Consider the following 13,638-nt stretch of genomic DNA (forward strand, 5'->3'; position numbering starts at 1 on the left):
CAGATGTCCCCCACCTCCCTAATCTATCACCAATGGATTTCCTGTAACCCACTTATGTCTTCTCTTTTGATTGGAATGTATAAAACAAAGTGGGGGGAAAAAACTGCCATTCTCCAGAGCATTATCCCAATCCATTGAGATTCTGCTCCCCACAATTGTCGACATTTGGCTCAAATAAACTCACAAAAATTCTTCACAAGTTTGAATGTTTTTTACATTAACAGGGTAAAACCATAGGCCCCAAATGGCATCAGTTGTGCTAAAGCCTATGATATCAAACCTAGACTAAATACCTGACCTAATTGCAGTTTCAACCTTCTCCAGAAATATAATCTTAATTAACCAGTCTGGAATTTTCTGGTCAAGCACCAGTAATCTATCACAGGGGCCCTCTCCATTGCCCCACCACCACCACCAAAGGAAGAAGAGTCATCTGCATAATAAAACCCTTGCTTTTACCTCCCTTCCCCCAGGAAAATTTCCTGATCTAAAAATAATCCTTTCTTTTCTTTTGCTAATAGCTCCTTTGTCCCACACTTTTTCCTATAAAAACCTTCCACTTTGTACAAGCCCTGTGAGCTCCCTTGTGGTTGCTACGTGGGATGCTGCTAATTCTGTGGGAAATATCTATTATTTTCCTATTTGGAGATTTAATTTGTGAGGTGCAAAGCCTAATCACCTGGTTGAGAGTCACAAGCAGGGCCGGCTTCATAGGTATGTGACCCCATAGTGAGAAGGTCCCTGTGCTTGTTTGTTTTTTACATTTTGAAAAAAATAAAACTTTATTAAATCAATAAGTGGGTATGTCTTTTTCCAAAGTGAGGCAGACACAAAGGATAGTAGCAGGTGTGGGTTTGCTGACTTGGCTTTGAGCCTTATGAAACCATTTTCTTTGCTGTTTGTTCCTTGCTGCAGCTTCAGTTTTGAATTGATGCCAGGATTGCCAGCGGTGTCCGTTCCAGACCCGGCCAAAAGAGGGCAGCCAGCCTGCACTGGTGCTGGAGCTGTGGTCAAAGTTGGCCCCAACTCTGTCTGTGGGGGGAAGTTTCTTTAATTTCTGTTTTTCCTTTTCTTTAAGAAAGTCTTCATAGGAGGGTCCTATTTGTTGGTTCCCAGAGCTGTGTTCCTCATCTTGGACCATCCAGGGTGGTGTAGCACCTGATGACCAATGAATGTCAGAGGTTGTCCTGTCTCCATCCAGTCAAGCTCTGGGGCAGGTGGCAGGTCCAAGTATGAGGGCCACTGTGAGGTGGAGGCTACTTACTTGACTGGTTGTCCCTTTCCAGCTTCCAGGTGCCAAAGAGCCCTCTTCTGGGTCTGGCACTGCTTCTTGTTCCACCTCTTGGATATGAGCTGCCATCTCTTTGATCATCCTCTTTTTCCTCATAGGAATCCAAACATTTCATCGTGGATTTATTGAATTGTGCATAATCTTGAGGGGAGATGAGAAACTTCTCTTTCATCTGAACCTCCTACCAAAATCGGTTTGTTGCTTTCTTATGCTCTGGACTGGCCAGGTGCTCCAGCAGCTAAGGTGTGTGCGCACCTCACGGCTGCAGCACAGGCACCAGAAGCGCCGCAGGTGCTCGAACACTTACCGCTCCACCTGACAGCCTTGTGGGCGGCCTCCAGGAGGCGTGGCCAAAGCCACCTGCGGCTGCCCCCTGCTTGTGACTGTAGATGTGCCCGAGCCGAAGAAGGTCTGGTGGCACAGAGTGCAGCGCTGCGCCGGCGCCATCAGCCCAGGGCGGGCAAAGGGGACACGAAGTGAGTCCTACCAACCCATTGACCCTTCACCCCTAGGGGTGGGGCCTTATTTTTTTTAATATATTTTATTGACTTCAGAAAGGAAGGAAGAGAGAGAGAAACACATCGATGATTAGAGAGAATCCTTGATCAGCTGCGTCCTGCATGCCCCACACTGGGGATGGAGCCTGCAACCCAGGCATGTGTCCTAACAGGGAATCGAACTGTGACCTCCTGGTTCATAGGCCAATGCTCAACCACTGAGCCACGCCAGCGGGGCCATGGGATTGGTTTAATATTCTGCCATCTCTATCTTGAAATTATGAGTACTTTTTGGACAAGTGGCCCTGCATTTTCATTTTACACTGGGCTCTGCAATTTATGTAGCTGGTCCTGTGTACACAGATGAGCACTGCTGTTCATCTGGTTTTCTAGAATATGTGTATATAATTTTTTAATGATATTGTTGCAGCAGGAATTAATGCATCAGATTTCCCAGACACGAGTGGGAATGAGGTGGAGTTTCTTGGGGTACTGTTGAAATAAGCATTTTCAGAAGCCATCATGGGAAAATGGGATGTGGAAGATTTTATTGGTGTGGAGTTACATTTTTCAGGTTCCAAAGTCCCCTGCTCCTTAAGCCAGTCCTGGAAAAGGTGAAGCTGGGAGTTAAGCAGAGCCAGAAATAAGGCCAGTGTCCAGAGCTTCCGTTCCATGTTGCAGCCGGGCGTGTTGGTTCAGCATCCAAGTTAATTAAAGTTCATTAGTCCATGTGTGAAGTCCATCATGTCCATGGGTTATGTGGGCACAGGGGAGAGCATCTCCCTGCCACAGGAGTCCCAAGTGGGAGAAAAAGGTACTTCCTTTGTTTGGAAGTTTATATACTTAGATTTCGCGTTTCGGTGACCATGCCCATCTTGGCCATTGACTCCCTTTCGGGTGTGATTAACAAACAATCACCTTTCCATGTCACTCAGACATTAATGGGAATTCATCTAACTGAGTCTAGTCCCTTCCCCCATCAATCATCAGAGAACAGTCTTGGAGAATGTTAAATGCAGCTTTTTAGCAAAGCTTTATAAATTACATAGCTATACTATTTGGCCTTCCCTTTCCTCCTTTCATGTTAAATAATAACCAGGTTATTACAACAGTATCAATATCATCCCAATTTTATTGATTTATTTTAGAGTGAGAGAGGAAAGGAGAAAGAGGGAGAGGGGAAGACGGGGGGGGGGGGGAGAGAAACATCAATTTGTTGTTCCACTTATTTGTGCAATCATTGGTTAATTCTTTTATGTGCCCTGACCAGGATCAAACCCACAACCTTGGTGTATTGAGACAATGCTCTAACCAACTGAGCTACATGGCCAGGTGTGTATATAATTTAGTCTGTGTTCTAGCATGATTGCCTCATTATTCCAAAAGAGGCAGGATAGTAAGAAGATAGGACAATTCCTTAGCAAGTGGAATGGAGAAACTGAGACAGATAGTTAAATGGCCGAGCAATTTACAGCCAGATACAGAAGGTCGCCAGGGTGGAAAGCCCCAGGTGCCCAGCAACAGGTAAAACTGGCACGGGACCTCACCCCCAAGGTGGCCTTTTTTTCCCTAGCATATGCCTGGTCCTGCAGTTTAGACCCCCTGACCTTTCCTCCCTAGAGATAACATCTAGGCCTCAGTTGCATTTCAGCTCCAGGCCAAGAAAAGCAGCAAAGCTAGGCAGGTGAGGCCAGAACCAGCTGCAATGATTAATGACCCCGATGCTCTGTCACAAGGTTTTTTGTTTGTTTGTTTGTTTTTGTGTTTTTTGTTTGTTTGTTTGTTTTTTTGTCACAAGGATCGTGGAGACCACAACCCTGAAAAGACAAACCTGGAAAAAGTGATCAATATTCTATTGAGATCCTTCCTTAAGACCTCCCCTAAACTCCCAGCCTTTAAAAACCCTCATAATGAAGGTCCCAACATGCACGCTCTCTTCTTCTTTTCCTTCCCCCACAGGCATGCATCTCCTAAACCGGTGATGGGCAACCTTTTGAACTTGGTGTGTCAAACTTCGCCAAAAAACTGAGCATAACTCGGGTAGTGTGTCACTTTGAGGAAAAAACATTATTTCGCAAATGTTTCATCCTCAGGAGCAGCAAATGTTTCATCCTCGGCATGCGGCCGCCTCAGCAGCCGCGTGTCATCAGAAATGGCTATGCGTGTCAGTGCTGACACGCGTGTCATAGGTTCGCCATCACTGTCCTAAACTCTGAGGGACCCCCACAAGTCTTGAAACCAGGGGAGCAATGGACAGCAGAAGCTCATCCTGGGTAAACTCTTGAACCTAGCCTGAGGGCCCCTTTTCTCTGACTCTGGTGACACACTTCTTTCCCATAACATTTCTAGAGAGCCAAAGCAGCCCCACCTAGTCTCTCCCTGTTGTTTCTTCTGCCCCCAGCTTAAAAATCTTTCCTGCAGTGCTGAAGCCGGTTTGGCTCAATGGATATAGCGTCGGCCTGCGGACTGAAAGGTCCCAGGTTCGATTCCAGTCGAGGGCATGTACCTTGGTTGCGGACACATCCCCAGTAGGGGGTGTGCAAGAGGCAGCTGATCGATGTTTCTAACTCCATCCCTCTCTCTTCCTCTCTGTAATAAAATCAATAAAATATACTTTTAAAAAAATCTTTCCTGCAGTGCCCTGACTGGTTTGGCTCAGTGGATAGAGTGTTGGCCTGTGGACTGAGGGGTCCTGGGTTTGGTTCTTGTCGAGGGCACATACTCAGGTTGTGGGCTCGATCCCCAGTGAGAGGTGTGCAGGAGGCAGCCAATCGATGATTCTCTCTCATCATTGATGTTTCTATCTCTCTGTCCCTCTCCCTTCCTCTCTGAAATCAATAAACATATATATATTTTAAATCTTTCCTTCGTGAAGTCAATAACCTACAAACTACAGGCTGGCCTGAGCAGACCCACTCTGGGCAGGTCCCTATCCAGTAACACAAAGCCAAACCAGTTCAAGTTATTAATGATCCAACTTTCCTGCCCAAAAAGGGGCTACATATATATGCACCTATGTGCACTTTCCTACTAGGCTACAGTCATCACCCTGTGAACAGGAAAAAAGGCCACATGCTAACCTGACTAGCTCAGGGAAGGCCTGCATGGCAGTTTTGCAAACTCAAAAATCTAAAGTAACCACAAAGGATGGTCTGAAATTAAAAATTTAACTAAAAGTAGTTTATAGTGGATAGTCATGTGCTACGCCAGTATTTTCCTTGACAAAAATCAATTTCAATATTAACTGAGCCTAATGTCTTTTTGCACCTAAGATAACATACCTGTGGAATGTTAGGGTAACTTGTAACTTCCCTTTTTCCGGACCCCTCAGGGCACAACAAATGGCACCAGGGCGAAGACCACAAATTCCCTCACTGTTATTGTTTTCATGTTGTCCACTGTTAACTATCCTGTACCCACCTATGTAAAAGAAGCATGTATTCATCGTTTCACTTTTTATCCAATCCCAGAGGTTTCCCTCTCCCCCCGACCTTGGCTTTCTCCCACCTCCCTAATCTATCACCAATGGATTTCATGTAACCCACTTACGTCTCCTCCTTTGAATGTGATGTATAAAATAATGCTATTTTCCAGAGCATTATCCCAATCCATTGAGATTCTGCTTCCCAGCAATTGTCGACAGTTTGGCTCAAATAAACTCACAAAAATTCTTCACAGGTTTGAATGTTTTTACATTAACAACCCTTTCTATGGTTGTACCTCTCACATCAAACACTATCGTTTCAAGGAATCCTATGCTGCTATTGACTGCCTTGCTTCCCAATAATCTTAGTCTCCTAGTCATTTCATTACAGGATCATTTATAATGTTTTTGTTTTGTTTTTCCTGCTGTGGAAGAATCAGGAGAATGAAAACTATAGCTTCCCCCATTCAAAGGGAACATGTTCATATGTTTGCTGAAATTGAATACAACCTCTCTTCCTGTCTTAGTTCACTGATGAGATCACACTGTGTGTGTGTGTGTGTGTGTGTGTGTGTGTGTGTGTGTGCGCGCGCGCGTGCGCAGTGGGGATGGGAGCAGAACTTGAGAAGTGAAGATTACCCAAGACTTACTGAACAAAGATTGTGAGTTTGATGCCCGTTGTGCACAGACAAGCCAAAAGTCTAATATGACAGGCTTTCTCATAGAAAGAGAGATTTATTCATAAGGCCAGCTAAATGAGGAGACCAGAGACTAAGCTCAAATTAGTCTCTCAGAACAAAGGCTTGGGATCATTTTTTAGAGGTTATACATATTTATGAATTCTACTTCAGGGGGTCTGATTGAGTAGTCTTTAAACTAAGCCATCTGAGGTTAGGGATGTGGAAGGGGCTACAGAGAACAGAAATTCCAATGTGGTAGAATTTGATTTATCAGCCCTATGTGTGTCCAAATTTGGTCCCTGTACCAGATCTTCCTTATTGACTGACCGCTTGAGTCATAATGGGCTCTGGGTGCTAAAAGTAGTATCTCTGCTACTTGAGTTCCATGAATCTTGGTTCCACTGTGCTCTCGAGGTTAGCTTAGTTATTTAGCTATTAACTGCTCCTGCTCAAGCCTCTGGGACCAGTCTGATCTAGCTTCCCAGAGCTCTGTAAAGAGGCCTGTTGTTATCTCCTGAAAGACACTTAAAAGAAAAAGAAATTCTATGGTTTCAATGTTAGGGCCCAGTTTCAAGACTAGGAAAAGAAGAGAGGTCTGCTGTTTCCTTGAGTGGTGGGATCCAAGACCCAATCCTTTTTCATGGAGGTGATATACTTCAGGAAGGAATGGCTGTGTCCTATTTCAGCAAAAAATGCAATGCTAATGTGGATGAAAGGGGCCACATGTTAACCTGACAAGCTCAGGGGAAGCCTGCATGGCAGTCTTGCAAACTCACAGAGCTAAAGTAACCACAAAGGATGGTCTGATATTAAACTTAACTAAAAGCAGTTATGGTGGGCAGTTACATCGTAGGCCAGTATCTTCACTGACAAGATCAACCTTTACCTTAACTGAGCCTATCTGTCTTTTTGCATTTATAATAACATACCCTTGAAGTGTCTGGGTAACTTGTAACTTCCCTTTTTCTGGACCCCTTGGGTCACAACTTAATGTACTGGGTGCCAGGACAGATACCACAAATTCCTTCATTATCATGTTAATTGTTCCTGCACCCACCTAAGTATGTGTCTATCATTTTACTTTTTATCCAATCCCAGGGGTTTCCCCACTTTACTTTATCCCACCTCCTTAATCTATCACCAGTAGATTTCATGTAATCCACCTACGTCCCTTCCTTTGATTGTAATGTATAAATACTGATGTAACCCGCCATTCTCCGGATCAATATCTCAACTCCTTGAGGTTTTGCTTCCTGGCATATGTCGACAGTTTGGCTCAAATAAACTCACAAAAATTCTTTACAGGTTTCAATGTGTGTTTTTTTTTTTTTTTACATTAACACTAAGAATAGCTCAGAGGCAGAAGAGCCCTCTGAGGCCTGGATTCCAAAGATCCAGCTTGGACAATGGGCATACAAGTGATAATTATTGTGGACCAAAGACTGGAAAAACTACCCTAACTTTTTTATGGCAGGATACTAAAAAAAAAAAAAGGGGGGGGGGGGGCAGTCAGTTTTAGTTTTTATTCCTGGATACTTCTTTTCTACAAAAGTCCTCCACTTTGCCCGCCTGGAGTGGCTCAGCGCTTGAGCATTGACCCAGGAACCAAGAGGTTGCCAGTTCGATTCCCAGTCAGATCCCCAGTAGGGGATGTGCAGGAGGCAGCCAACTGGTGATGTTTCTCGCTCATTGTTTTTATATCTCTCTCCCTCTCCCTTCCTCTCTCTTTAAAAATCAATAAAAACATATTTTTTAAAAAGTCCTCCACTTTTTTTCTTAATATATTTTTATTGATTTCAGAGAGGAAGGGAGAGGGAGAGATAGAAACATCAATGAGAGAGAATCATTGATCAGCTGCCTCCTACACACCCCCACTGGGGATCAAGCCTGCAACCTGGGCATGTACCCTGACTGGAAAGTGAACTATGACCTCTTGGTTCGTAGGTCAATGCTCAACCACTGAGCCATGCTGGCCGACTCTTTTTTTCTTTATGCAAGAGCACGAGGGGTTAGTGCAGGGGTCCTCAAACTTTTTAAACAGGGGGCCAGTTCACTGTCCCTCAGACCGTTGGAGGGCCGGACTATAGTTTAAAAAAAACTATGAACAAATTCCTATGCACACTGCACATATCTTATTTTGAAGTAAAAAAAAACAAAATGGCAAAAACACCCGCATGTGGCCCGCCGGCTGTAGTTTGAGGATGCCTGGGTTAGTGGGTAAGGGTGAGGAACCCATAATGACTTGGGATTGAATTTCCCACTAGTCTCACAGAACAGGGCCTAAAAATAAGATAGCATTTGATTTAAAGTAAATTAAGTAATGTGATATTTCTTGCATGTCCCATATGGTAGTTGCAAATTATTTCCTGCTACAGTGTAATATTTAAACCATAAACATCCAGCTGATGACATAATTTCTCACACAAATGTCCTTAGGTGCTTTTTTTTAACTTTTTTTTTTTCAAATATTCATTGATTTGTATGCAATTCAGGAGACTAGGAAATGTTTGAGTACACCTTCAAAGATAAACAAGGATCAGTGAAATATAAGATACTAGAGGCCTGGTACATGAAATTTGTGCACAGAGGGTGGGAGTTCCCCAGCCCGGCCTGCACCCTCTCCAATCAGGGCCCCCTCGGGGGATGTCCAATTGCCAGTTTAGACCTGATCTCACAGGGCCTGGAACCAGCAGTCAGACATCTCCCTCGCAATCCAGGACCACTGGCTCCTATCCACTCACCTGCCTCCCTGCCTGATCACCCCTAGCCGCCTCTGCCTGCCAACCTGATCGCCCCCTAACTGCCCTCCCTGGCTGGCCTGATCGCCCCTAACCACCTCTGCCTCAGCCCTGCCACCACAGCTTTGTCCTGAAGATGTCCAGTCTAATTAGCATATTACCCTTTTATTAGTATAGACTAGGGGCCCAGTGCATGAAATTCGTGCACTGGGGGTCAGGGGTCCCTCAGCCCAACCTGCCCCCTCTCACATACTGGGAGCCCTCAGGGGATGTCCTACTGACGGCTTAGGCCCACGCCCCACAGGGAGCGTACCTAAGCCTCAGTCTGGCCTCCCTTTGTGGGAGGCAACTGGGCTGGTCAGGGGAAGGCACCAGCCCCATCACCCCACTGCTGCAGCCACTGTCAGTCACTGCAGCCACCAAGGTGTTTTCATCAACAAGGACTCCAGTCCCTTCACCAAGAAAAAATGACAACTTTCTTTAGGCATTTTCAAGATGTGTCTTTTATAGGATATGGATTTATTTATTTATTTTTTATCCTCACCTGAGGGCATGTTTCCATTGACTTTTAGAGAATGTGGAAGAGAAAGGGAAAGACAGAGAGAAACACTTTGATTGGTTGCCTCCTGCCTGAGCCCTGATCTGGGCCCCAGCCAGGGAGGAGCCTGCAACCTAGGTACATGCCTTTGATCAGAATCAAACCCAGACCCTGCTGTCTGCAGGCTGAGGCATTATCCACTGAGTCAAACCAGCTAGGGCAGGATATGACATTTCTTAGCCTTCCAGCAGTGGACCTTCATTTTTTTCTCCAGAAGTGTGGTGGAAAAACCCTAGATCACCTTTTTGGATTCTTATTACCCAAGTTACTAAGAATATTACCAGTGGCATACAGGAAGCTTAGCCAATGTGCAGTCAGAAAAGGTGTTTCCTCTATAGTTCACACCAATGGAGGGCTGGGCCCTGCCCAGGCCTAAAGCCTCTGGCTGAAGCTTTAGGCCTGGGCAGGCCTCTCCAGCTCCCTCTGATCACTGGCTTAGCCCCTGCCCAGACCAAAAGCCTCTTGAGCAGGAGCGGACCCCCAGCTCCCTACAATCAAACGCAAGGGGTCCGCTCCTGCCCAGGCCAAAAGCAGACCCCCAGCTCCCTGCCCAGGTGGTCAATCGCAGGGGGTCCGCTGGTGTACCAGGCCGAAGCAACCCCCAGCTCCCTGGGATCGATTGCAGGGGGTCCACTCATGCACCAGGCCGAAAGCAGACCCCCAGCTCACTGCCCAGGTGATCAATTGCAGGGGGTCCGCTGGTGTATCAGGCCAAAGAAACCCCCAGCTCCCTGCAATCGATGACAGTGGGTCCGCTCGTGCACCAGGCCAAAAGCCTCCGGAGGCTTTTGGCCTGGTGCCGGAGTGGACACCCAGCTCCCCACTTTAAATGGCAGGAGGTCCGCTCGTGCACCAGGCCAGAGGCTTTTGGCCTGGAGCCAGAGCGAACACCCAGTTCCCCGCTTTCGATGGCAGGGGGTCTGCCACACCCACCATCCAATCAGAGTGAGGAGCTGGGTGTCTGCCACACCCACCATCCATCGAAAGCGGGGAGCTGGGTGTCTGCTCCGGCTCCAGGCCAAAAGCCTCCAGCGGAGGCTTTCGGTCTGGTGCCAGAGTGGACCCCAGCTCCCTGCAATCCATCGAAGGTCAGCTCAGGGTGCCTATGTATGCAAATTAACCACCATCTTGGTCAGGTTTATTTGCATACTCGCTCTGATTGGATGGCAGGCATGGCTTGGCTGGTGGGCGTGGCTTGGGCATAGAGAAGGTGCAGTCAATTTGCATATTACTGTTTTATTAGGTAGGATTAGTGATTCAGATGCAGGGAATAGTAAAGTGACATTTATTTATGCAGGGCTGGGATAAACAGTTTTATTTTTGAGTCAATTCTCCAACTCTCTTCAGCAAAGACCCATGGGAGGAAGCTGAGAGGCTGGCAGCAGCTTGATGAGCACTCACCAAGTCTGGAAGAATGCCAGTCTCAGTGTGTGTGAGCCATGTCCTGCGTGGTTCAGGGTTCGGGATCTGAAATAATAATTTGGAAATAATGGGGGGGCCAAGCAGAGAGTCCAACACTAGAGGAAGGACTTTGCTGGTGCTCAGGCCTTGCCAACCTTTTATTCAATTTTGGATACACATATTTCCCTTAGTCAGGCAGGCAGCTCCGGTAACAGACAGACTATCTTAAAGGTCAGTAAATATTAGTAAAGATTTGCTTTGAGACTATTTGGTCAGGAAATTGCTTGAGCCACCATTGTCTCGACTAAACAATTGGTACATAGCTTTGGCCCTTGCCAGAGCTCAAGGTTCATGAGCCTTCTGCATTCTTTGTTTACACTTTTCTGATAGTGAAGACAATGGGTAGCTTCTAACATCAGTGCCCTGGGACTTTTTTGTTACTGGTTTAAGAAAAGTCATGTCCAAAACATGCCAACCCCTCTTCATTTGTTACAAAAAGGTCTAGATAAGTCCACAGAAGTAAACATTTGGCTACCCCAGTCACTAAAAATTCTGTCCTTCAGCGTCTTTTCTTCAACAAGCTCTTCCTAGAGTCTTAGAGGTAAGGGGAAAACTGGAGAAGGAAGCCAGCAACTAAAGACCAATAAGGAGTGTTGGTACCCTACTACTCCTACAATAGGCTGATCTCCTTTGGTCCCTCTTGCTCCAAGAATTTGTAGCACTTTTGCCTAATGCAATGGTCATGGCTCCTAAGCTAGGTATTGATTCCAATAAGCATTGCTTGCTACAGAACACTGGTGTGTGTCTGGTGCTTAAAGCATGAAGTCACTAGAGTCTACACTCCTGTCAGAAATTGCTCTATGAAGTCTGTTTTATCAAAGCTAGGTGATAGTTTTTGCAGCCATCATTGCATTGCTAGTTCATCAAGACTTCTTTCCATGAAGTAAATTGATGTATGCAAACTAACACTGTCTTAACTCTTGGCCTCTGACTTAAACAGAGAAAAAAATCTGACTTTTGGAATCTTATGCCCAGAATCTTTTTTTGTGTGTGTGTGTATGTGTTTTTGTTTTGTTTTATTGAGGTCTGTAGATGGTGTTTCTGTTGTTACACATTCTTAGAAGGAGTAAAATTCAATTTATCTGTTTTTAAAAGCAAAATGGGGTTTACTGAAGATACATTCCAAACAAGGTATGTGCCAATCGAGAGAGAGTGGCCGGGCTGCTTTAGCTCACTGGGAAGTCAGAGAAAAGGAGACAGGTTGAGGGGGTTCACCCAGAACGAGCTGTTGCTGCCCATCTGCCCTGGTTGCAAGGTTCATGGGGACCCTTAGAGGTTGGGGGATATGTGCCTGTGGAGGAAATGAAGAGTAAAGGGAAAGGGAATGGCATGGCCTTGCTCCCTGGAGGTAGAGCCTGTGAGAGACAGAGCATGGCTTCCAACTCCTAGGTTTAAAAGAGGGGTTTCCTGAGTGGAGCCTTTCTTTTGTGTTCAGGGATGATTGACAAAAACTATCTTTCTCTGGGCATGCCCATAACTTATATAGAAAAACCCACAGGGGGGCAGGGTAAAAACCAAAATGCAAATTTTATTATAATTAGCCCAGGGCCTTAGTAAGGTCACATTGGCATTGAGGTCATGTTGCTGGCTCTGAACCTGACTGCTGGCGATTTGCTGGTGGTCCACTGGGCAATGTTGGTCCAACCCCTGTTCAGGACCCCAGGGCAGGCCTCATCCCAGCCACTCATGTCTAACTTCCTACCTAACATTTTCCCCCCTCAAGTTATGAGAACCCAATTCATTGGGGACTTTTGGGTGAAGACCACTCTGGCTGCTTCAAGTTGATTGGAGTCATTGTGGGCTTTGGGTTCCCATACTTGCTAGCTGTCAGCTGAGGGAGGTGACTGCCGATATCCACCCAAGGGCCCCAAATAAGGAGTTTGTCCCATGGGAGTGAGGGCTTGGTATCCTTCAGACAGTACCATTTGGAGCTGTATGGCTGCTATACAAGAATAAATGAATTGTTTTAATTAATTGAGTACCGTGGGTCCAAATATTAATAGGAGTATGCCTATGAAAACAGAAGAAAAAACAGGTTAATAATCAAAGTAATTTATAAATCAGTTTCTGAGTCTGTAAGACTGTCAAATTGGAGAAGGCTTAAAGTTTATTTTGCTGGAATTGCTGTACACAGTCAGATATGAGCAGAGCAAGGATGATGGGCTAGGTATACAAGGGCATCAGGGTGGAAAGCCCAAGTGCCTAGGAATGGAAATCAAATATAGGGTGGGATCTTGCCCCCAAGGTGACCTTTCCTCCCCTAGTATATCACTGGTCATTTGGTTTGGACTCCTTGACCTTTCCTCCCTAGAGATAATGATCTGCGGTTTTTTATTGAGCAGCATGCAAGGGTGATTCCTTTCCTGGGTTCTTGTCCAGATGGATTTGAAGAATGAATCTAAGGACAAAAGGTAGTCGGTGAGAAGTACAGAAACTTTATTGCAAGCAGATACTATCTCTAAAACTATAATCCTAAATTCCTAATCCTAAAACTCTGTCCCTCTTGGCAGAGGGTGGTCACTGCTTTTTTCTTTTTGTCTTGGGCATTATAAAGGCTGTGGTTCTTTGTTTGAACATGACCCTTTCTAATTGGTCTCTTCCCCAACTTAGAACCCCCGGGCTTTCCTCATTGGTCATTCTGCTAAGGCCAAAGCCCACATGGTGCTCCCTCTTTATTTTCTCTTATTTTGCAACATTCCTCTATCCTCTGTGAAAATGTTTCCTTTTCCCCCCCATATCCTGAGTCTTTTCTTTGTCCTTCACATATTCATCTTATCTGTTCAAGTTGAAGTTACTTTTTGTTTGTTTGTTTGTTTAAAGTATTACATATGCAAGTTGGAGTTACTTTTGATCTACCTATGGTACCTAGCAACCTTATCCTGTCAAGCCTTGAGAATGAAACCCCTGACTTCTCTGCCCAAAAGAGTAAAGTGGCCTCTTTTTTTCTCT

General features: G+C 45.5%; 1 pseudogene; it reads right to left on the reverse strand.

Annotated features, from left to right (window-relative positions):
• Positions 1–790: 790 nt before the first annotated feature.
• On the reverse strand, positions 791–1,738 carry LOC103302153 (centrosomal AT-AC splicing factor-like; annotated as a pseudogene).
• Positions 1,739–13,638: the final 11,900 nt, after the last annotated feature.

Source organism: Eptesicus fuscus, chromosome 1, assembly GCF_027574615.1.
Source record: "Eptesicus fuscus isolate TK198812 chromosome 1, DD_ASM_mEF_20220401, whole genome shotgun sequence".
NCBI lineage: Eukaryota > Metazoa > Chordata > Mammalia > Chiroptera > Vespertilionidae > Eptesicus > Eptesicus fuscus.